Source organism: Triturus cristatus, chromosome 2_1 (assembly GCF_964204655.1).
Source record: "Triturus cristatus chromosome 2_1, aTriCri1.1, whole genome shotgun sequence".
NCBI lineage: Eukaryota > Metazoa > Chordata > Amphibia > Caudata > Salamandridae > Triturus > Triturus cristatus.
The window spans coordinates 1,038,699,200-1,038,724,560 of record NC_140581.1 but is presented as its reverse complement, the minus strand read 5'-3'; the positions used below and the strand labels follow the sequence as shown (position 1 = coordinate 1,038,724,560).

General features: G+C 43.4%; 1 long non-coding RNA gene across 1 annotated transcript in view; it reads left to right on the top strand.

The window, feature by feature from the left end:
* LOC146866306 (uncharacterized) overlaps window positions 1–25,361 on the top strand; it is a 114,207-nt gene that overhangs the window by 24,369 nt on the left and 64,477 nt on the right. Inside the window, exons 2-4 of the long non-coding RNA XR_014976790.1 lie at window positions 4,885–4,963; window positions 5,967–5,999; window positions 19,130–19,156. This is a non-coding gene — a long non-coding RNA (uncharacterized LOC146866306). The remainder of the gene's footprint in view (window positions 1–4,884; window positions 4,964–5,966; window positions 6,000–19,129; window positions 19,157–25,361) is intronic.

The window sequence follows — 25,361 nt, the reverse complement described above, 5'->3', positions numbered from 1 at the left end:
AGTAAAAACAAATGGCTGTTCTTCAAAGAACAGAATGCCGATATAATCTGCATCGAAGAGTCCTGCATTATTATGAATTGGTCCATGGAAGATTATTATGCGCTGAGCTGCCCTGCGTCTCCAGTGAGCAGGGGACTTGCGAAAGGTGGCATCGCCATTTTGCTTAGATCAAGCCTTAAGTGGTCCTACAAAACAATTCAACATTCTTTTAATTTATTTCAGGCAATTAAGCAAGAGACTAAGGTTGATTCTACAAACTCTGATTCCCTTTAAATTGTGAATGCATATATTACTCCAGGTGCTTCTAATACACACTGACTGAAAGATTTGTTTGTCTTCATTTCATTCATTCTCGAAAATGTAGAATGTAAGAACCTACTGTTGGTTGGAGACTTGAACGCTAAAGTCTCCACCCATAGTTTGGGGATTGTTGCTAACTCCACTGAGGAGGAAGCATTAAATATATCACCGGCTAAATTCCCAATTCATAGTTGAACTTATAAAAGAGGAACAATTTTATTAGAAGGCTTAAAAAACTTGGAGGTTTAAGTAGTCAATGGAAGACTAGGAAAAGACATTCCAGCGAAAAATACACATAAGGGACCGAAGGGTGGCTCCATTATTGACTATGTAATTTCCTCCGCCGATTTCTTTAATAGACTATCAAATATGGAAATTTTGTAAAAATCAATTTAGTGACCATATGGTGATTAGTTTAAAAATAGATCTGTCCTGTACTGGGGAGAGCTCATGGAATATTAGGAATAAAGCGGTAGCTTTTAACAAAACAAATGGCAGAATTTACTGGAATTCTTTGGCCATCTCGAAATTAAAAGAGTCTTTAACCGTTTTAATAGGTGATAAGCAGCGTAGAGAAGCAGAATTTCAAGATTACCCCCAAGATAATTTGCTAGAATTTTATAGTCATAGGATAAATACTATGGTTGTGTCCTGCAAAGGTTCTCACCCAAAATTTCAGCACAGAGTATGTTTTAATCCATTACTTCAAATAAATAGGGTTTTAAATAAACTAGTAAGGGCCCAATTTGGGAATTACTGAATGAAATAGACTAATAGGTTTACTAAAGAGGAAAAGACAATGGAAAAAACGCTCATTAAAACAAAAAAAGTAGGATTATGAATTGGTTGAATTAAAAGAAGCTGCAGCCAAACATAATTCAAAACAATACTGGGAAATAATTGCAGAAAGTTGTGGCGCTAGAATTTAAATCTCTTCCTATTCCAATAAATGAAGAAGAATGGAAATCCTACTTAGTAGAACTTTATTCCGCGAATTTAAATTCCCTTTTGCCCGACTTCTCTCGAATAACCTCCTCAGAAACTTCAATCTATCCCCCTACTAAGGAAGAAATCGTTAGATTGGTTAAAAGAATGAGAGCCTATGGGGCAATGGGCCCAGATGAAATCCCCATGTCCATTATAAAAAAAGAGCCTGTATTATGGGCAACATATCTTACCCCCTTGTTTGAACACTGCTATCAGTATGGGCGGGCCCCCTCATCATGATCTGGTAGTATCCTAATTCCGCTGCACAAAAAGGGCGAAATACATCTTCTAGGTAACTACCGACAAATAGCCTTATTAGACGCAGTAGGGAAAATCTTCACCCACAGTATTCTCTTGAATCTTACTGACTGGGTAGTAGAGGAGAAAATCCTCCCCATTGAGCAAGCATGGTTTAGAAAAAATCATTCCACTTTAGATAACATCTGCTTGTTGAAATTAATAGAAGAGAAATATACTGTCTTTTGCAAAACAAATGTCTATGTAGCATTTATAGACTTTTCCACTGCATTTGATAAAGTAGATCGGCCACTTCTTTGGACAAAGTTATATAAAATGGGGATGCCTCCTATTTGTTATCCTTAATTAATGCTTTACATTCGCAAACATGGTGCCAGGTTTTAATGGGGGGAACTCAGGGCCTATCTTCAGTTATTACTGCTGGAAAACGGACTGAAGCAAGGTTGCCAATTAGCACCTCTACTGTTCTCTTTATATGTAAGAGATCTACTGGATTGTTTTTCCTTAACGGAAGGAGACGCGCCAAAGATAGGTGGCCACTCCTTTTCTTGTCTCATGTATGCAGATGATATTGTAACTATAGACCTGATCCCTATAGAGTTGAGTAAAAAATTGTCACGACTACAGAACTATACGTCTGAACTATTTTTGAAAATAAATGTCTCTTAAAGTAAGGTCTTGGTTTTAAAACAAGGAAAAAACTGAAAACATTGTAATGTTAATTGGAGAATTGGTCCTGAAAATTTGGAGATTGTAGATTCCTACCTTTATCTGGGGAAAGTTATTTCAATAGTACGAGGATTAATTCCCATATTGATCAATGCAACGTCGCATGCGTATGGCCTACGCCTATTCTATAGTACGATGGGTTGAAGACATTTCTCACATTTGCTTTTAGTTTTTAAAACAAAAGTTCCCCCTACCCTGTTATATGCAATTGAATCTATACTAGTAAGTGAATGGAGATTTCTGGATAAGATCGAAGTCCACATTTTTCGTAAACTATGTAATTTGAATACACTTGTCCCGATAGCCGCTATTAGGCTAGAATTTGGCTGGGAAAGCGCCTTTTCACAAGGTCTAGCTAGGGTAATTCGTTGGGGATATCAACTAAAGAATAGTGAACCTTTTTCTTTGAGGAGTTTTATCCATCTTTTTGGCACTGCAACATTTTAATGTGCAAGAGGATTTTGTGTTATCTCCATCTCCTACAGAATTGAAATCCTTTTTGAAGATTGCTAGTGGCTTAATTAGCTATCAGAGAAATATTAGTATTTGGAGAATGAGAGTCAGACTGGAAACAATAGTTAAGAACGCTTCCCCGAGAGTTTCTCAGAAATATCTCTTGTGGAACTTAAGCCACGGTATTCGTAGATGGATTATTCTTTACCGCACAAACCTCTTACCCCTACATTTTTTGATCGGAAATTGGTCACCTAATAGGGAAATGTGGAAAAAACTGTAACTTTTGTAATCAGGCTATTCAGAATCTCGATCAGGTCTTGTTTGTATGTCCTGCTCTGATCACATTTCGATCTAGGTGACTATGTCCAATGTTTATCCAGAATGGCATTAAAAATGTTACATCAGCTAGAGAATTTCTGTTTTGTCCAAAAAATGAAACAGTATGTACTAAACTTTTTAACTTTTTTAAGGAGTTTATGAATATATTTTAAATGTTTTTATTAGACCCTGAGTATGGTTGGCTATACAACTTATTAGTTTGTGTCAGTGTATTTATTTTTTCATTTGCGGAAAATTATAATTATATGACTGCTGCTAATTCTCTGCTGTTTGCACTAACTTGGTTCCTTTTCCCATTATAAAAAAGTTTTAAGGTAAATTTCTTTGCTGCTTTTTGATGCACTTTAGATAAAATATATGGTGCTGCTATGATAGGATATCTTTCCTAATTGTACTCATACTTAACAGGACCTGATTCTTTATAGTTCTAGTACAGGAGATAATTGTTTGATTGCTGCTACCCTATCGCTGTTGTAAGATGTACTTTACTTAATGATTTGTTATTATTGTTGCTATATGAAGCATTTTATTTTTCAAAAGGCCATTAAATGAAACTGCTTTTTAATGTTAATCTATCTTTTTGTACATGTTCTAAAATCCATCATGGTGTGATTATTTTAGATCTCCTCCACTGTAGGTATTTATTGATGTTAAAATAATATCCTAGAGGTGATTTTGGAAACCTTTTATGTATTTTTATGATTAACTTTGTATAAATTGATGTAATGGTGTAGATGGAATGGTTTTATTGAAGTATTGTTTTATCGGTTGCTGGGCTTATGCTATGACTATCCATGTACGTTTTAAGTGGACCTCATTAGAGATCCACATGCTTAATAAATATATTGAATTGAATTGATAGGACTTTGTAAAATTGCCATTATGCCCGTAAAGTTGACAAAATACATGAATTTCACATTATCAAAAGTTTGCCAAATTCTGCAATGCTCGCAGGTACATCATTTTGACACTAGTTCGAGTCGATATTGTCTGGCAGGAGGCTTTTTCTCCTCCAATCAGTCCCCTTCCTTCTCTGTTGCGTGAGTTTTCAACCAGTATGCCGCACATTATCATTTCATAAAACGTTTCATAATTTCACCTGATTTTCATGAAATATCACATTTGTTGAGACGAAATTGTAATATTTCATACAGGCCTAAAAGGCGTCCCACCAGGGCCATGAGATCTTTCTGGAATAACTGGTTGCAGATAGGTTCCCATCGTGTGAGGTGGCAGTGCTCTTTCAATGGAGGCCTAAACACTTCTGATGTTGTTGAAAGTGTTTTTCCAGATGCTGTTAACTCTGGTCAGCTCTTCACTGACTTCACTGCCTGCTGGCTCCTAACTGACAATCATGGGCGTGCTCTAAATGAAGCGAAGCCTTCTCTATACCCCGTTTAGTATCACATGCACTCAACCATTCATAGAGGATATTACCCTAGGATACTAATGGCAAAAACTACGGCCAGTCATTGAAATGAAAAATATTTCCAAAGCCATCCCAAGTAAAAATATAACTCAAATAACATGTTTGTGTTAACTCTTCCTAAACAGTCACATTCACACCTTGTTGACAAACAGTCCTAGGATTCCTAGTAAGTCACCGTGACGTAATATAATATGTACCATTAGAAAATGGACACGCAAAGCAACATGGTGGAGTCATGACTAAATGTTAAATTATTGAGTTGGCTTGAAATAACCGTGGGTTTGTCTGTCATCATGACATCAAGGGAATTACATACATTCAAAACTTTGGAACTGCATTTTTTTTGGGGTGAGTTTCATTGTGGCTCGCTGTGTCTGCCCTTCTAGGGAGACCTACACAAGCATGAAGATTGCAATATTCGTTAGTCTTCTGTGTTTTGCTGTGGCTGTTCCAGTGCCAGTGCCGGTGAGTACACAACAACACTGTAAATCTACCAATAATTTATTAAGCTTTTTAGAAATATCTATTAACATTTATATACCAAATACAACCACAGTGTCAGTACTGAAGTGCTTGCCTACATGGGCCGCATGCTATGCCTTCTAGGGTGTGTTGTTAGAAGGGTGTTGTCTTTCTTTTTGATGCTTTGTGAAAAATGTTTCCAAGCTGTGCTGGATTGCCCTGAGGTGCAGTTATCACATTGTGGGACGCAGCTCTTCATAGTGTGTTTGATGCAGTGGAGAGAGAGAAGGTGCACAGTTTAGCTGATGAGAAAGGTCATAGGTATACCATGCTTTGTCTGTCTCTGAGGCAAGAATCAATCAATTTTAGAACATTTCTACATATTCTGAAATGATGGAGTCTTTGCAATAGTGTGTTGTAGTGGACAGTGTCAAATGGTAATGATATTTCTAGAAGCAGTAGGGTAGCCACTACGTTCTTGCTGACTTTGAGTGTTAGGTCATGGATATGATGGCTGACTCTGTTCCTCTGCCTGGTTTGAAACCAGATAGCTAGTCTAACAGCCAAGTAATTTTCTACCATAAATGTTGAAAGTTGAGAAAGCATTTAATTTTTCAAATATTTCTTCTATAAATAGGCCATTTGACATTGGTTTGTAGTTTGTTGGACTGAATGGGGCAGGGCTTTTCTTTTGAGGAGTCATCGAGCGTAAGAGGCTTTGAGCTTGGGTGAGAATGAACTTAGTTCCATGGACTTATTGAGTACGGTTCTAGCTACCCACCATGAAGATATTGTGCAATGAATATCTTTTAAGATTTGTTTTCACGATTAGAAGCCTGCAGGCACTATTCTAAGAAAAATGCAAAGACATCACATTGCAGACAATTTTTTTCAAACTCAAGTCTGATATAATCTATATAAAATGAAAAAAATGTGTCTTAATATATTATGTTTGAAACCTATATCATTAAACAATGACTTACACTACTTTTCTTTTTTCAATAAGATGGAAAAAAATGGCTGGGATTCAAGTTATGAGGTAATGCAAACTTTAAGATTCAATTAGAATTTTGTGTTCTTTCTTTAGGCCCCACAACACTTAGTGAATCAACATTATTTTATTATGCTGACAAATATCTCTTTTAAAAAACGTTGTCCACTTCCCAACATACATGGATCTACACAGTAGCCCTTCATTGCTTAAATTTATATAATTGTCTGTTAATGTGAAATGTGGTGTGAACATACATATTTTACATCTGAATATGCAATCAGCATCCTTCCAAATTGAATATAATGTGTATTTAGTAAGAACTGTGGGTAGGATTAAAAAAAATGTTTTAATCTGTATAATGTTTTATAAGAAGTCCCTGGTGTGATTAGTATATGGGTAAAACTTCTTTGAATGTAGGCAAATGTTTTTGAGGTATTGGCAGAGATGAACCACACATTCATTAAATATCCCGGGCTGACCATTTGATATGATAGACAGTGTAACCTGACCAACTAGGACTGCCCTTGCTTTTACTCCATCTTAAACCACACAGGCACTGAGGGACAAGTTTACCCAAGAAGACTGCATGCCTGAGCTGAGACTTCCATCAATACACCCCAACTAACCAGGGCTCTACCTGACTTTGCAATACCCTCTCCTAGGGTGTCTCTCACCATGGTACCATCGGCTAGGGGCATTAAGGACAAGGGTTCCACCTGATTTGGCCTATTCAGGCTAGGAAGGTCAGTGAGCCAGATCACTTGCTTATGCAACATCCATCCTCCAGGAAGGAATGTGTCCTCCAGGTCATGTTTCCTCCCCATCAGAAAGCAGAACACGTGTCCACATTCACACCCAAGCCCAGACACCACAAACACATAGTCAATACCTGCCCAGAAATCAAGTCCAACTCCATCCACATCATATTGGTCACCTCACAACCACCAATAACCAAGTGCATCTTCCACCTCATGTGAATCAATGCATAATCTACAGTGCTTCGCGCTCATGAGTTGGCAGACCTCATTAAATATCACAATCTTGAGTCACACTTCATCTTGGAAACATGAGTCACATACACAGTATCACACATCTTAGATATCCTCATGGCCACAGATTGCAGCATTCAGCATGCTGACCGCTCCAAGAAAGTAGGAGTTCTTGGTGTCATCCACAGAACCTCCGGGTCCAGCACCCCAAGTAAAACAGCAACAACTGAATCAATAAAGAGGCTCACATACCTCTTTCCACTCTCTGCATCCAGGCTGCAACCTTCCACTTATCTTCAGGCTTCCTTGATGAAACAAAGACTTCATAGATCAAATTTCTGACCTCATCACCATCACAATCATTCAGCACTCACACATCACCTTTGTGAAGGACTTCAACCTCGCTCACAACACAAGTAAAAGCAGATAATAGACAGCTACTTTGTAGAAAGGTAGGATCCTTCTGTACGGTTAACTCCACTTTTTGCCTGGTGCTAAGCTGTTATTCACTAGTCTGACTGGGATCCTGCTATTCAGGACCCCAGTCTATCTGCTTCCTCCCTGGATTTGTTTTGTTCAGTACTTAGGTACAGCCCAGATTGGATACTGGGGTACCCTTATAATCCCCCAGTATATGGTACTAAGGTACCCTTGGCATAGGTACTACAGAGGTTTCCCATGGGCCTAAGCATACATTATGCCACCCATGGGAGACCATTCAAAATGGAACTCCAGGCCTGTCATTGCAGCCTGTGTAAGCTAGTGCTAGCACCACTTACTAAATATATAGGTTTCCTATATCTAGGGTCACTGCACTTAAAACCTATAAGTCACCCCTATAGCAGGCCTTTGCAATCCTGAAGGCAGGTGCTTGGTTCTAAGTGAGAGGGGGCTCCTGCATGAGCAGGACACCCCTACAGCCTATGGAGTCCCTTCTCCCGGGTTGTCAGTGAAGCAGCCATATACCATATAGAGGGGCACCACGTAGTTATGCCATGACCATCTCGAAACTGGCTGCAACAAATCCTATCATGCTTGTTATCAAACATGTTGGAATCATACCCCCCACACCATAAATGGTGTGGGGGTATGATTCCAAGCACTGGAAGAGCCCTCCGTTAGGCTCTCAATGTCCCCTGCACCAGTCTTCCAGACCTGGACAGCACAAAATTGTTGCTGCCAACCAGAGACACGATTCTGCCCTTCTGCTGCTGATCCAAGCTCGAGCAGGGGAAGGCAGGACAATAGGCATCCTATCACAGGGAGGTCCCCATGCATAGTCCAGTTCAAACCAGTCCTGTGAGCCGTTGGCTCCCGCTCTGGCACGACACTGGACAAAGGACATGGGAGTAACCTCCCCTCTGCCCAGACCCTCCCCTGGGAGGGTCCCCTGAATCATCCCAACCCTTTCCTTAGGGTGCTTAAGGGCTTACCTGTTGGTGAGCCCGAGATTTGTTGTGGGATAAGATACAGATAAGACACCACTTCTTCTTCTACCGTCTTGGCACTCTGGACTTCGCTGGACTTTGAACAGGAACCTTCCAAGGCCTGTGGGCATCAAAGACATCTGAAGGAATCTCCCTTGGAGTGAAGGAGTCACTCCCCTGCATTCTCCGGCACTGCAACTAATTTGACCGGTCTGACGATACTGAGCTCCTCCGTACTCTGCAACACAGGTGGTAGTTTTCCACAGCTCCAGAGGCCTGCCCTGCCCTATCACCAAGTTTGAGGCAGTAACCCTCGTGGGGGTTGCAATAACCAAACCCCTGTGCAATGTGTCAACTTGCAGTTGCAAAGGCTTGTTGACTTCCCTCCAAGAAGATCTTTGGCTCCAAGTAGCCCCAACCTTGAGCATCTCCTGTGACCAGAATCGTCACCATCATGTGCATAATGACCTGCATCTTTTGGTGAGCTGCTCAAGGTCCTTTTGCGATTCCAGTGCCTCCGGACTGTAGGTCCATTCAAGGGTCACCTTTGCTTCTCTTGGGCTCCCCTGATTGCCTGGGGCCAGCCCTGACTCCCCTGCTTGTTGTGAGGCCCCTAGACCTTGCCGGTCCCGAGGTTGCCCCTTCTTCAGCTCCTGCATTGTTTGCATTTGCCAAGATTTGTTGGTGCTCCCGCCATACACCGACCCCTCAGCACTCGACATCCTTTGTGGGACAGTTCGTGCATTGCTCCTGGTCTTCATCAGTGTCGCCTGGTCCTCACAGCTGCAGAGTCAAGGTCCTTGTCAACTCTCCTGAAACACCGAACTTTGGAGGGCATTCATCTCCCAAGTCTCCTAGTCACTCCTGAGTGACATAGACTCCTTCCCCTCTGCTTGTTGTCTGGACTGGTGCAAGGTGTTTACTTACATAAGTGTTCATCATATACCAGGCCAGCTTCTCACACACTCAAACTCATGTTAAAGGCTGCAGCCTTATCCTCACCATCCAGTGCAAAACACACATATCCTTGGACTGGACTGCCAACCGTATCGTCCCTTTTGACATCCCTGATACGCAGCCTACACAAAAAGAATAATAAGAACAGCAAACCTTCCACTCCTTCGAGAACTGCTCTATTGACATTCTACAATATAAGCTCAGATCCTTCACCAACACCCTTCTCCCAGCATCTGATGTCTACTCTCTCCTTTACAATGTTGATGAAACAGTGAGGAACCTAACAGACATCAAAGCACCATTGAAAATGCATAGCTGCAAACCCAAATCTTCTGAATCCTTATATTCCAAAGACCTCATTAACAAAAAATGCATCATATACAAACAGGAGAGGAAATGGAAGAAAAATAACTCCCCAGGTTGACCTGTGTCTTCTAAAATGTCTACACGCAGCGCAGCCTCATTTTATCAGTCACGCTAAATGCAACACCAAAACCATTAAGGAAGTATCGACAGATGCAGAAGACTTTCCAAGACAATCAAGCACTGCATACAATATAACACCCACATTAGCTGCACCAAATAGCATCCACAGCACCCCCTTTCCATCAATGCACCATCCCCATTCACAATCCTTCATTCACTCTCTCGCAATTCACACTCACTAAAGCCCTCAAGAGTGATCAGATTCTGCCTATCCTGGATAAATCCACCCTGGACATTGACAACCTCCCCAGATATATTCATCACTGATCATACATTCTTTAACATAATCATCAAAAAAGCAGTTTACATCCAACTCCAACACCGCATCATCACCAACTGTCATCACCATAACTATCAATCAGGCTTCTGATCATGCTGCAGATCATTAGCAGAATATCAGAAACAAAAATATAGTGTGGCAGAATATTGTGTCAAAAACTTTGAGGGCCAAAATACCGAGAAGGTAAGTGCAGCTAGGTAAGCATTGATTTACTACCCATAACTCCATATATACGTACCTTAAAGATATATATATCGTCAACATACATATATGTGGAGTTATATATAGTAAAACATTGCCTACCTATAGAAACTTACTGTCACAATATTTTGTCCTCGATATTCTTGACACAATATTTTGTCCACACTATATTTTATTCTCTGATTTTTTGTCTGAACACCCATGCTGCGACACTGAGTTCATCACCATACATGAGATAGATGATGCCCTTCTCACTATGACTACTGCTTTCTTATACTACTAGTCCTCTCTTCTGCCCTCTACACAGCCGACCATCCCAGCCATCTACACTCTCTCTTCATAAATGCCACTCTTTAAGACTGTCCTCCATCTTTTCTCCTCCTTTCTCTCCAACATGCACCAGTTCATTAAGATGGGTTCCTCAAGATCCTAGGAGCGCCCTTTTCCCTGTGGAATATCACAGGACTCCATCTTGTTCCCATCATCATTACTATGAATATACAATAAACCAATTAGAATTGAACACACTAACAGCAGCATTAAAAGTCACAAATATGATGATATGATGTAACTCACCTCTATATTTACATCTCTGGTGTCCCCAACTTTCAACAACTCAAAGACTGCCTTCTACGTTTCCAAACGTGGCACCTACCTGAATCTCACCCAAAGAAAGACTGATTCATCCTCTTTGCCTTGAACAGCAAAGAAGAAGCCTAAATTTGGCTTACCAAGTTGAATGTAGATGGCTTCAACTCCTATCTGAAAATAAACACAACATAACTCTCACTCAATAGCAATATCTCTTTCAAGGAACACACTGTAAAGAAAATGAAATCAACGCACCATGGTGCCAGCGTACCCTTGTGAGAAATGGTAAGCCTTTCCTCCATAAAAATGGCTTGCAATACTTATCTTCACTCATACAAATCGATAAACCTTCCTCTACATGGTCTCCTGTACACCATACTCCCACCCTACCCCACCTCCTCACAGAAGGGTGTTCTACGGGCTCCAGCATGTATCATCGAACACCTGAAGAAATTTGACCACATCAACTCGACAATAATACAACTTAACTGGTTCTCCCTCCAAGTCTGCATTATCCTCAAAACCAGTTGAATACTGTTTAAGGCCACCCGAAAGAGAATCCCTTGCCTTTTTGGCTAAGAAAATACCCTCCACTGATGAACTACGTCTCATCCGGATTCAGCACAAAGCCAGAATGAAGACTAAATACTGAAACAAAAAGGAAAAAACAGAAAACAGACCTTCTCACTTTAGATCTTAATCCTAGCAAGGTGATCTAAAAACTATTCTAGTGGTATTTAATATATTTGACAGGTCAGGGAGAATTTAGTGCCGGGCCTACAACAAAAGTTTGTTTTAGGATGGTAAGTCATTAAAGTTTATGCGAAGTCAGTAAACATCTGAAAATTTAACATAGAGGAGAGTGTCCATTTTTTTCAAGGTGTGAGGTGAACTATGGGCTGGTTACGCTGCACAGTGCATATGGATGTTATAAGAAATATGTTCACTTACAGGGGTAGAAATAGCGATGCACACCACAATCCACTGTAGGGGTGTCTTTCCGCTGATGACAAATGCCCTAGAAGATTGCGTAAAGGGGAAGGTAGTTAGTAACAAAATACCTACATCTTCATAGTCCTGTATAAGCTATGTGTGACTCAATGTCCTGGATTGTCAGGGGCAAATTGTTTCAAAGGCCTTTAGCCAGGATGGATAATGAACAGTCAACCTATGCATTTTTAACGTGGGTGATGTGGAATTTCCAAATGTAGGTGGGAACAGGCATAATTTGTGTTTGGATAGCTGTATGCAAAATAGAGCATTCTCACATATGGAAGGTGTAATGAGTAATACAGTCTGTCTTGAAATGGTCTTTTTTACAACAGTGAGCCAATATATAGTAGCCCTTGTTACCTGACAGTAATACTTTGAAAAACTGCTGCTGATGTGGCTTTGTAGCACGGTTGCATTGTTTGTGCCCATTTGCAAGTCACAGCATGCATGCAAGCCTGGAAATCTGCATGACGTCGTACTATTTTAAAACAGTTGGATTAGATGCACAAGGGGAAACAATATGCTGGAGCTAGGCATGTGAAAGTTGCAAAGATGTGCATTACTGCATTACACATTGTTAAAAGATGCACACATTTCATGCAGATTCTGGTGAGGTTTTCCTTAGGCTCTGCTTGAAATAGAAGAAATCCTCTTTTTTATTGCATGGGTCAGACACAGGGGAAAAAAAGCAGTCAGGGTCTATAAGAGTCTCCAGAAGGAGGCATGTGCCACAAATATCTAGATCCATACTGGATAAGGAATGAGGGTGGGCAGTGGGCTCCGCTCTGCCAACAGAGTGTTTGACTGTACGCGCTCTGCTTGGAGCATGGAGTTTGGCAAGGGCTCCACTAACTGCCGATTGAGCAGAATTTACCAGCGCGTTCATGCAGCCTTTGTGTTCTTTATATGGAAATTCAACAGCACCGGGATACTCAAGAAAACTTTAAGTCCCCGACAGCTATCCTTCTACAATTAAGGACTAGTTTGTGGTGCTCTATGCTCTTTTCGCTTCGGAAACTAATCTGGCACAATGCAGCCTCCATAATATATTTGCTGCTGCTCATTCACAGGAGAGAGACATGGTGGCTTCCTGTCTGTGCACATATGCAGTGTGCATAGGCTCATCTTAGCGTTTCAAGCCTCCTCAACCCTCTCACAATTCGGTGTTTTTTGTGGAGACGAGGGAGACCTAACCATAGACGCCAGCTAAGGAGGGGAAGTCTAAGGCTCAGTGGGTGGGAAGGGCGCAGTGAAGCAGTTAGGAATAGATGAGTGAGAACACTTGGAATACTGGTGGTGTAGACCTGGTGTGAGGGACCCTGACAAAATGGCTGCAGAGATCATGTGTCGACAGTTCGATGCCTGCTTGCAGTGCACAAGGGGAGGCTTGTGCGTGCTCTGGCCTGTTAATGACAGGGCTGAAATACAATGCTGATAGGTCTTGCATTGTGCCTGGTAAGTGGTAACACATTTTTGGGCTCCGGTCTCACGTCTACTATAGTCTACTATAGTGTTTCCAGCTTTGGTCCGACAGCCGAAGACCCCTTCGCCTTAATGCTAGTGGTAAACATAGGGTGTGTCTACCAGTAGTGGGAGTCCAGTGATGAAGCAGTTCATTTCTCTTGAGTAACAAACACTTGTTCCTAAATTCGTCATTGGCGGCAGCTTTGGCACTGAGATAGGCCATGCGTGAATAGATGATGGATGATTTCAGATGAGCAATGTTGCGGAACTCCACTGGATTTGGTAGAGTTTTTCAGACACTCTGTGGAATTCCGCGGATCGAAACTCCGTGAGCTCTGCGCAGGCCTAATAAGGACCAAGAGGCACTAGTATTGAAGGACAGAAACAGCCAAACTGTTAGAGCTCTCAAGAAGTAGCTCTCCTGAATTTTCCAGTCAGATCTAGATAGATCTAAGATGCTAAGGTCACTGAGAATTAATTAGGCCTCACATACCGTGTCAGGCCTATTTAGATGTATGATACTCTAACAGGTCCATACTGATTAAGATGTTGAGCTGGCTGGGAATTACTCACACCTCAGACACCCTCTCACATCTACCTAGAAGTAGGATACGTTGGGCCTATTTATTCCTTGGCGGGCAGCCAGCTATCCTTCCAGGCGGGCATTACCTTTGCAACCCTGATGGAGGGCTGTCTGCCCTATTCAGAGATCCCCACCTGCCTGGACTGAATCTCACTGTGGTCAAGAGAGCTGCCATTATGGCAACTTCTTTCACAGAAATGATGTTAGCAAAGAGGGTGTCTTGATTAAATTACCACTTAGCACATGTTTATTTCCAAGAAACTTTGTGTCTTGAAAACAAAGAAACCTTTGGTTTTGACTCAATAAGAGGTCTTTCTCTGCATGGGGTACATTGCTATTTTTTCTGCATGTGTCCGGCAAGGAAAATGGAAGATGCGTGCTGTGTCAATGAGTGACAGTATTCCACTCTAAATCAGAAGCAATTACTGTCACTCTGTCCCAGCAGTCTTGTGGCAGACAGACCACTGAGTCAAGGGTTACAGCTGGCAGAGTCAGTAGAGGCTACACCAACAGTTAACCAGTAAATAGAGTGGGGAAAGCACAAGATTGATAAGGTGCAAGGAACACAATTTTCTGGCATTCCTCCCACCCCACCAAACCCTAAAAAAGTTCTTTAGTCCACTCCATCCACATGAAAGAAACAGATTCAGTTGAGCATTACTCAGGTCTCACTTCTTCAGTTATCCAACCCTAGATACAAGATGTCCTGCAATATATACTTATCTATAGGATACCTAGTTAGACTCATAGTAGAAGCTGATGTTAATTATTCAGTACCCTTGGAGATCCATCTATATGTAGGATCCACTTGCAATATCCAACCAGATGCAAGATGCTGAGCTGGGTAAGAGTTACTCAGGCCTCATATGTACTACGCAGTTAACCAAAATTGTGGATTGTGGCATTTGGCCCACCCAGATGAAGATGCTGAGGTTCATGGAAATTAGTCATATATGGAATACCACCAGGTCAGGTCCACCTTGATGGAAGAAACCCATGTCGTTTTAAGCTTACCCAAGTATATGATTTGGAGGCTTAATATCCTGTTAGTTCCACATAGACATGGAATACTCATCTGAGGTTCACCTATGAGTAAAAAGAAGAGATGGATTAGAGTTACTCAGGACTCAAAAATCTTTGCTAGGTTTAATTTAATGCATGCAACACAAAGGAAAGAAAGGAAAGTCTACCACTCCTTATGTGAGCTCATTTAACTGCAACATTGTAAGAAATTGGGTTATTTTTTGAGGGGGTGGAACCTTACTTAAGTAGCAACCACAATCCTTGTCAGTATGAAGTAACAAGCAAACCCAAATTAACCTGCGGTTATCCCTCTGGTAGCTTGGCACATAGCAGCCAGGCTCATCTTAGGCTTAAAAAGCACAAAATGCCAAATATAAATAGCTGATACAGCCGGACCAGGACAAAGTCACAAGTTCAGAACAACCGCGGTGGAGTGTGGGCATCTACAGGGACCCAGTTAAGCCCGCCGAACAAGAGTAACTTAAATCCTGGTGGCGTGGTGCTCACGGTCCTGTGTTGATGAAGTGTTGCTTTGCCAAGGCGATGCAAGTTCCAGGCCTGAGATGCATTGCGCAGCATTGGTTCTGGGGAGCTGCGAGGCTGCGATGCAAGGTCCTGCATTGTGGTTGAGGAGGCTATCAAAGAAGGGGCTTGCGATGAGCAGTCCTGCATCAAGGATGCATCATGCTCCGGTTGGTTCTGAAGAACCTGAGTAGCTTACGACGTGGAATTCTGTGTTGTAGTCGAGGATGCCATTGACGAGGGGCTTGCGATGCGAGGGCCTGAATTGTGGGAAGCATCATGCAGCGGCAGTCTCGATGAGGTAGCGGGCTGGGATGGCGATGCGAAGTCCTGGCACCAGGAAAGCCCTTCCTGCAGAGGCAATGTGTTGCTTCTGCTCGGGGTTCGCTGCGCAGCAGAGGAGATGCATCAGTTTGGCTAAGTCCAGAGATGGGCTGGTAGGCCCAGTTCCAAGGGTCCAGGACTGGGGCGGCACCACTTGTCAGAGTAGGACTCACAGTTGCAGAGTCCAGGTGCTGGTTACAAGAAACTAGCTCTTGGAGTCACTCTGGTAGTCCTAGGTCCGGCTGCTGGTCCAGTCCCTCTCACCCAGGCAAGAGGGCAGCAGAGCAGCAGGTCAGCATAGCAGGGCAGCAGTCGTCAGGGCAGCAGTCCAGCAGAGTAGCAGACCTTTCAACAGCACAGCAGTCCTTCTTCCTGGCAGAGTCTTCCACAGGTCCAGAAGTGTACTGAAGAGTTGGTGTCTGATGTCCAAAATGTATATTCAATGCCTCATTTGAAGTGGGAGAATCTTCTAAAGAAACCCTTTGAAGTGCACAGGTTTTCTGCCTGCCCTGACCTGGCTTCGGACTAACTACAGGGAGCATGCAGTCCTTTGTGCTAAAACACAGACTATTCAGATGTAGGTGAGGTTGTGCCCAGCTCCCCGATCCAGCCAGTGATGCCCATACAGGCACAACTAAGCTCTTTCATTGTGTGTGGCTTAGTAGAAGGAATGCACAAAGGCAAACTGCCAATTACTAGTCAGTGACAAGTCGTGACCCAGAGACAGGCTGCAGGCACTGAATGGCTCAGGCAAGAATATGCCAACTTTCTAAAAGTGGCATTTTCAAAATTGTGATTTGAAATCTGACTTTACCATAAAAGAGGATTCCTCACTACAATTCCAAAGACCCCAAACATGAACTATTTATTTGTTCCGTTTTGGAAGTTATCCTTACTAAATTTAATAGGATAACCCCAATGTTATCACATAGGAGAGGTAAGCCTTGCACTTGTCAAAATCGAATTTAAGTGTTTTTCATTATCAGGACATCTAAAACTTTTAAATACACATCCCAATTTTTAAATAGATTGCAACCTGCCCTGTGGACTGGTTCGGGCCTACCCTAGGGGTGACTTATATGTAGTAAGAAGGGAAGTTTGGCCAGGTGAAAAAGATAATTTTGTGAGGTTGAAATGGCAGTTCAAAACTGCACACACCGACCTCAATGGCAGGCCTGATAAGTGTTTAAAGGGCTGTTTAAGTGGCTGGCACAATCAGTGCTGCAAGCTCACTAGTAGCATTTAATTTACAGGCTCTGAACACAGGTGGTGCCACCTTACTAGGGACTTACAAATAGATTAAAGATGCCAGCTGGGGATAAGTCAATATTGCTATGTTTCAAGGAGTAGCAGTGATAAAGTGTGCAGAGTCCAAAGGCCAACAAAAATTAGATCAGAAAAATATGGAGGAGCAAGGCAAATGTTTTGGCAGAGGGCCAGCCTAAGGCAGACAAGTCGAACAAACACCAATAAAACACTTATAATCCTGCAATGGCCAAGCTTAATATGTCACAGGTGATAATTACAGTCAACCATTGGGCGATGAAAGTGATGAATGACACTGACAGCAACCAGAGGTTGAGGTGTGCTGAACCTAGTATGCAGTGGACCCCATTTAACATAAACTCAATATTTGTGAGATATATGGGCCCCTCATCACTTTCTGCAGGGGGGGCATCATTTGTGTTATGCCACTGACAGCATGATCTGAAGCAAGCTATCACTCTGCATTCGGAAGACCCATGTGTTCAATTTTGTCTTTAACTTAAGGCAGCGGCGGCCGGCACTGATCAGAGGTGGGGGCGGGTGTAGGAGGGGGGGAGGACGCAGGAGGAAGGAGGCGGCAGCGGGGGAGGATGCGGGGGAAGCAGGAAAAAAATAACATAAATAAAAGCTCACCTTTTCGCAGCTTCCTTGCCTCTGTAGTACTCCCTCGCTCTGCCTCACTGGAAGCACACCCAGGCAACCAGCCATAGCTTGGTGGTTTACAGTCAAACGCGGAGGACAAGTCCATAAAGGCAAGATGAATGGTACCTTTCTGTATTATGGTATATTTGCTTAAGATCAGGAAGAGGTTAAGGCATTGAGTGATTGTCGATCGGCCTTTACAGAAACCGTACTGCGAGCGAGACATAATGTTCTTTTCCTCCACCCAATCTAACAATCTTTGCAGTACAATTCTTCCTACAATCTTGACCATAGAGTCTATTAGAGAAATCGGTCGATAGCAGTGTGGGCTACCCTTGTCACCCTTTTTAAAAACCGGGACAATTGTAGAAACACCCCATGATCGTGGGCATCATTCTTTTACAGCAGGATTAAAAACAGACTCTAGAATGGGTGCCCAAAAACTAGGATCAGATTTAAATAAATCAGGGGGAATCCCATCCGGACCGGGAGCTTTTCCGCCTGTGATACCCTGTATGCCCTCCAATACTTCACCTCTATTAAAAACAATCTGTGCACCAGTATTGCTACAGACAGAAGTCGTATCCATGTCCCCTGTGCAGCGGTACAACTTCTTAAAGTGCACTTCCCACTCCTCCTTAGATTTATAGCTTTCAGTACCATCTCCCGGGTCCTGTGCCAAGAATGGTTTCCTCATCAAGGCCCAGAATGCTATGCTTAAAATTCAAATTAAAAGGTTAATACTGCATTAACTTGCCAAGACTATTGTCAATCTTTGTTATTATGTGAATTTAATTACAATAGCTCTTTAGTCAAACATTTTTATTTTGTCTTTAAAGAGCAGGTAGACACTTCAGAATGCCTGGAGGCAGGCCGTATCGCAAAGCGCTTTGAAATCTGTCTGGCAGTGGCAGGGTGAATGGGACACTGTTCAGTAATGTTCAGTTCGCTTCCTGAGGAGCTGAACAATTTAAGATCTCATATTTTTGTGATGGAACCTATACTTCCGATTGTATTACGATCATCAATTAAATTCTTATGAAAATATGATTCTAAAGGGTACATGGAGGTGCAATTAGCATTAACTGATGCAGTGAAGAATAATGGGAGGATGACTGTGTTATTAAAAAATTACATTTTGGTCTAAGTAAAACATTACCAAAGCAGCACTATTTTCCCTCTGATTTTACTCTGCAAATGTATGTTTAAAATTGCAATTGCTACATTTTTGTAACAGAGATGGGTACATAAATGTCTCTATAAATATGGAATACTTGTTTGACAAATCACTGAACTGATTCATTGCAATATTGAAAATTAAGATTGATATGTATGTCTTATAAAAGTAAGAGGTAGAATTAAGGAAAATGTAGATGAAAAAATATGATAATCAACTCAAGTATCCCAATCTTGCTTTCTTTTGACAGGGTTATCCGCAATATGCACCTTATGGGGTAAGACAAGTCGAAATAAATTAAGGAAATTCAACTGTCTTGAATAGAAAGTTTTTATTTTATATAGTTTTTATATAGTTGCTAGATCTATGACTCATAAAAAGAAACATTAAACCCATAAAGCTATAATGATGACTTTCCCCCTGGGGAGTCAACTCTGATGTGTGCTAATTGATGTGTATTATGATCTGAATAAGATTTACTGTACCACTTAATTGAAAAATTAAGGTATTAGCAACATTTTGTGTGAGCTGAGGTAAAGTTAGATGTTTCAGTTTTAAATTTCACTTCCTACTTTACCTTATTTCATGTTCTCTGTACTGATTTTCTTGCTAATTTTACAGCCTTATCAAACGTCTCTATTCAAATAAACACCCAAAATACCTGAACAAATTCAAGTCCGAAACCAATATGTACACAAGGATGCATTTCATGTTAATAAATGTGCTAAATGTGGGGTCTGCAATCCATTAAGTTTTGCATAATTTTAAATGTGGGGTTTGCAATCCATTAAGTTCTGCATAATTTTTCCAGACTTTTGCTTAATTATATAAAAGAAAATTATACAAATTTCACACACCACTAGGTTTGAGACGTAAATTCCAGTGTCCTCCTTTTAAAATATGGTTAGCAGTTGTGGTCTGCTGGGATTAGGAACTAAGAGCAGGTTGCATGTGAATACCTGCACACATGGAGCTGAAAAAAGACTGCATCATTCCGCATTTTAGTGCAGGCAGGGAGACTAGACAATGTTGGGGTGCTGCTGTTAATAAGACTCCCCCAGGTCAGGAGACCACTAGATTGGACAGTTTGGCAGGGCAAGACCCTACTGCCAAGCTGCTTCAGGAGGACCGACAAACAGTGCTAGAACCCTGATTTCCTGTTACCCGTGGTCACCATGGTAGGCACAGAAAGTACCATCAAAAGTTGGTAGGGCTGACAGTCGAATGAATCCTCGCCATCACGGGGCCGTGCGATCGGCCCAAGGTTATCTAGAGCCCCAAAGTGGCTAGGCGAGCCCGGATTAGTCTTGGTCTGATAAATGCACGCATCCCAAGAGGTCAACGCTCGTCGCCATGTATTAGCTCTAAAATTACAACAGTTATCCAAGTAACAAATGAAGCGATCAAAGGAACCATAACTGAATTAATGAGCCATTCGCAGTTTCACTGTACTGGCCATGTGTACTTACACGTGCATGGCTTAATCTTTGAGACAAGCATATGCTACTGACAGGATTAACCAGGTAGCCGCACCTGCTAACAGGGTGGGGTTTGGGAGCGCGTGCCCATCTCAACCGACAACCTTCGCACTCCCCACCTCTCGGGAGCCTGCTGGGGAAGGAGCTTGCCTGCCTGGGCAGGAGGGCTTGCTGGAGGGGTGGAGAGGTGTGGTTGTACGGGCACTGGCAGCCCCATCTGTCTCCCCGGAAGGGAGAGGCTGGCCGAGGCGCAGCCTGAGCGAGACACAGGGGTGCTGAAGCCTGGCAGCGGTGGCACCCCCAGAATAGTCGTTCTGAGCTGCTGCGTAAATGCGCTGGGCAGCGAGGGTTGATGGAGTGGCATGTGGGGCGACGGACCTGACAAGCAGCAGCGTCCAAGGGCCTGGCGCCACCCGACCCCTTCGGCTTGGATCGAACCACTGGGGTCGCTCAGCCTCCGCTTGCTTGGTAGGGTGAAGGGTTTCCTGCCACGAAGCAGGCCCTCGAGTCGGATGGTCCATGCAGGGTGGAAGCTCTTTGCTTGAAACAACAGTCCATCCTAAATTGACTGAGCGTTCCCAATCGATCGGAGTATGCGGCAACCGCCGGGCCTCCCCTGGCAGGCTGCCCTGCGCTGGGGATGCCAGCTTCACGTCCATGCCCGCTCCCAGGGCAGGCAGGCAGGCTTGGAGGAAAGGCCAATCGGAAGGGCTGGGAGGCAAGCGTCGAAGGTGGGCAGGTCCGGGCCCTGCCTTTCCCTGGCTCAGAATCGCCGGACCTCACGGAGTTCCGAGGTACCCACTCCCTAGTAATCTGGAGGAAAAATACCCTCCTTTCTTGTAATCCGTGAGTGCCGGGTGACGGAGGAGACCCAAGGCGCGAATGCACCCGACCTCTTTGAGCCCTGGCTGGGATGAGGGAGGCAAATGAACCCTCATCAGGACTTTCAGGGCAGCCGGCCATCTGGTCACCCCATTGGAAAGCATTGCGCACGACCATATGGCCATGGGGGAAAGGCGCTACCAGATGTCCGTGCTCGAAATGACGGCCATCTGGTTGTTCTGTGCCCTAATGAAAGGGCAAGTGGGCTCCGCTGCGTGGGGGCCCGGAGCCCCAGCTGTGCCTCGGCCATGGGGCTGCGAGGGGTCCCCGACGGCCCTCCGACCCGGGGCCCACGGACACCTTGACAAGCAGGTGCAGCTGGGGAGACCTGTCCGGGACCGACGGACCCCCCACCCCACCCCGGGCCCTTGCCGGATTGGCAGGCTGGGGGATGGAGCCCAGGGAGGCAGGGGACCCCTCCCCGAGGCCCAGTGGGGCCCCTAGAACTTGAGCTCCCTGGCTCGGATGCTTAGGGGAGGACTACCCGGCCCTGCATGGCAGTGCCGGGATGGGAGCCCGGGGGGGGAGGCTGCCCTCCCTAGGGCCCTCAGGGGCCCCGTTTGGGGCTCCTGGGTCCAGCCAAGCCAGGGGAGGCTCCTCGGGCCTGATGAAACTGCGTCCCGGGCATTCAGCAGAGCAGCAAGCCAGGAGACGGAGACCAGGGCGGGAGCACCACAACCGTAGAAAAGGTAAATTTTAGGGGACTGGATGCCCCCAGGAAGTGTCTGAAGTGCAGTGGCGGCTCCTCCGCTAAGGCGGAAGAGCAGTGCAAAATAAAAATAAAATGATAATAGGAAGAAGTTTTTATCATTTTATTTTTGTTGACTCCAGCTAGGTCGGGCGGGGTGTGCTTGCCACAGATGGATCAGAAGTGGTTTACACTCCCTCCCTACAGGCACATGACGACTTGACCAGCCCTCAAGGGCCGGCCAAACCGTCATGCACACTTGGCATGTTCTCCATTGGGCTGTGTTGCACTGCTCCGTGGAGAACATGCCCAGCCTCCCCAGGCACTGCGTGAGCAGCCAAATAGGCAGCTCAGACCAATCACAATGTTGCTCAGGCAGGGTCGTGATTAGCTGGGGAGTCAGAAAACCTGGGTTCTTCCAGTGCTGGGTTCTTCCAGTGCTGCCAGCAGATGAAGGAAAGGCATCCGGCTGAGGTAGAGGCGTGCGGTGGAGGAGAAGGTAAGTTTATAATTATGTTTTTTTCACCCGCCACCCCTACCAACCCCATTCAGAAGCAGCTGTCACTGCCTAGGTGGTTGAAGCATACCACCATGATCCAAGCAGTAAAGGCCCCACTGCAATCCATCTAGTGGGGCCCAATATATTAACAAAATAACTCAGGACTTCCGGACGCCATTTGTCAGCTTCCAACTGGTGCCTCTAAGCAGGCCAACTGTATCCACCAGGAAAATTAAAGGTTGACTGTTCCTTAATCCAAAAAGGCACCTATTCATGGTGGTTCCCTGTGGGGACCTTGGTGCAAACTCATGCGTATTTAAACACTTTTCCCTTTGGTTGTGTGAAACTGGATAAGACTCTTGCCACCTCCGGAGTTACCAAGACGATTTTCTCTTCCCCAGGTTTATAAAAACACACCCCCGAAAAAAGTTTCACCTCCACAGATACCCGGAGCACCAACTGTGCATGCCTCTTACTCCCCACGCTTAGGAGAAGACTCACAGGACTCTTCATGCATCTGCCAATCAATTCGCCCATCACTCCCTGAAATCCTCCCTCCATCACTCCATCCACCCATCCATCCATCTCTCCATCCACCCCTTCTTCTCTTCATCCATCTATCCTTCTCTCATCCATCCCTATCTCCCTCCCTCACACCCTTCTTTCTTTTCATGCTGTCTTTTTGCTTTTGGTCCTTTTCCTTTGCTCCCTAAAGCTATTCTCTTGCAGAGTATTTGTGAGATTCTGTTTTGGAAGCTGTGTCTCCAATAAAACTCATGCGGTCAGTAAACAGCTAAAATAATTTTAAAGGTGTAAGGTTAAAAACTCTGCTCATTGGCACCAACCCCAGCTGACAGAGTGTGGGTGTGTGTTGGGGTAAGGAATGTTCATGACGCCCTTGACTATGAGAGTGTCACAAACCTTGGATTCTGGAAAATTGGCTCCTTTTGAAGACAAGATGACTTTTTCCCAGTGCCACCATATCTGATTTGGCTAAGAATGCCTTTTGTGACTTTCTAAATTCAGCTTAATTTAAATATTTACCTTTATGTGGCTCAACGATGCACACTGTCTATTAAATATTATACCTTACAGTTTAAGTGCCGAACAGCATGCCTATAAACTAAGCTACAGAGAATTGTAGGTTACCCGTTTAATGTCTATCGTCTCATTCAGACATTCCGGGCATTAATTAACCCATACTTTGAAGAAGCAACGCTCCAATGAATAAACTAAAGAGCACTACATCATCAGTTATCCACACATTAATGTTTAGCAAGAATTCGTAAAGTGGGAGACTTGTAGGATACTTTTATCATCGTCCTCTAAAACCAACTCCCATCTCCTTCTGAGCATTTCTCGTTTTCTTTGTCAGTTCCTCATTGAAACACAGACCTGGAGAGTTGCCAATCTTTTTGATCTGCCAGAACAGAGTTTATCCAGTCCTTACTACTGTAAAAAGCATACCCAAGCAATTGCATCTGCCACAAGCCAAAGTTTTAAATAAAGACAGAGCCCAAGGACAAAGGGTGTGCTAAGGCTTTTTTTGTAACTAGCAACATTTTACAAAGTTCCGAGTTTTCACCTTTGTGAAGTTTCCCAGTTTAACTTCATCGTGCAATTTTTTCTGCAGGGTAATTTCTAGACTAAACAAACACAGTCAAGATAAGAAAATACATGCTTATTTTTTCTACCCCCAACCCCAAACCCAGCTTCATTTGAAAATTTGTCAAAACGAAGACTGTGAAGGCAAAGGAGCATTCAAAAAAGACTGCATTCCATTTCCTACGTGTGTCCTGCTTTAAAGTGCTGTCTTTCTTGCATTAGCACATTAAACCCAGACATAATGACTTGTTTATACAAAACCCTGGTCATCTGTTGTTGAGTGGTGCTCCCTGTCGTACTATGTAGCTCCCCAATGCTCCCTATCCCTCTCCTTGTTTTCAAATCTTTAAATATCGTTTAACCCCTTCCATGCTGCGCAGATTCCGCCGCTGTGCTGACGGAATCTTGCGCGGGCGTGGTCATGACGGAACGGTTCCGTCATGAGCACAGCTCAACCGTGGCTCATGACGGAACCGTTCCGTCATGAGCACCGAAGGGGTTAAGAAGGCCTGGTAGAAAACAAAGCGCTTCCTGACCTCTCACTTCCATTTCTTGTGCTGCTGTTCACTTTCTTTTTCAATTGTAAATTAGCGTTCTAACGTGGCTAGTGGCCATACTGTAATAGTAAATTAAAAATGGCAAAATGTACACCAGTGATTCGTGATGCGTGCACACATATGTGAACATCAGTGGTCATCTTGGAATGGCTCTTCTTCACTAGCACACCCATTCCAAGATGGCTGCCTGGGTGCCTGCAAATGTGGTATCCACCTAAGTACATAGAAGGTATTGACAAGCTTCATAGCTCGGTGGTTTACTGGCAAGAACTATTGACTTTGCCAGTGCTGTGTTTTTTTAGTCATCCTTGTGTGTTTAAATTATGATTTAAGGTTATAGAAATTTGAAGCCAATAGTATCTACTCTTTGCATCAAGAATTATCATGTTTTCCTGTGATATGCATTAAGACTGAAAAGGTTTTCTATTCATGTTCTAACTGCAAATGCCTGCTATGAAGCATCTGTACTTTTCTTTTAAAAATATATGCAAAGGGCATTTTTATTTTATTTTATAAACATTTATGCCAGCATATGGCCACTAAGCCTAGAAAGAAGTGTGGTTTCTTTTTTTCTTTATTCATTTTTTAGCAATATGCTTAAAAGTCAAATTAAAAGGTTAATACTGCATTAACTTGCCAAGACTATTGTCAATCTTTGTTATTATATGAATTTAATTACAATAGCTCTTTAGTCAAACATTTTTATTTTGTCTTTAAAGAGCAGGTAGACACTTCAGAATGCCTGGAGTCAGGCCTTAACGAAAAGTGCTTTG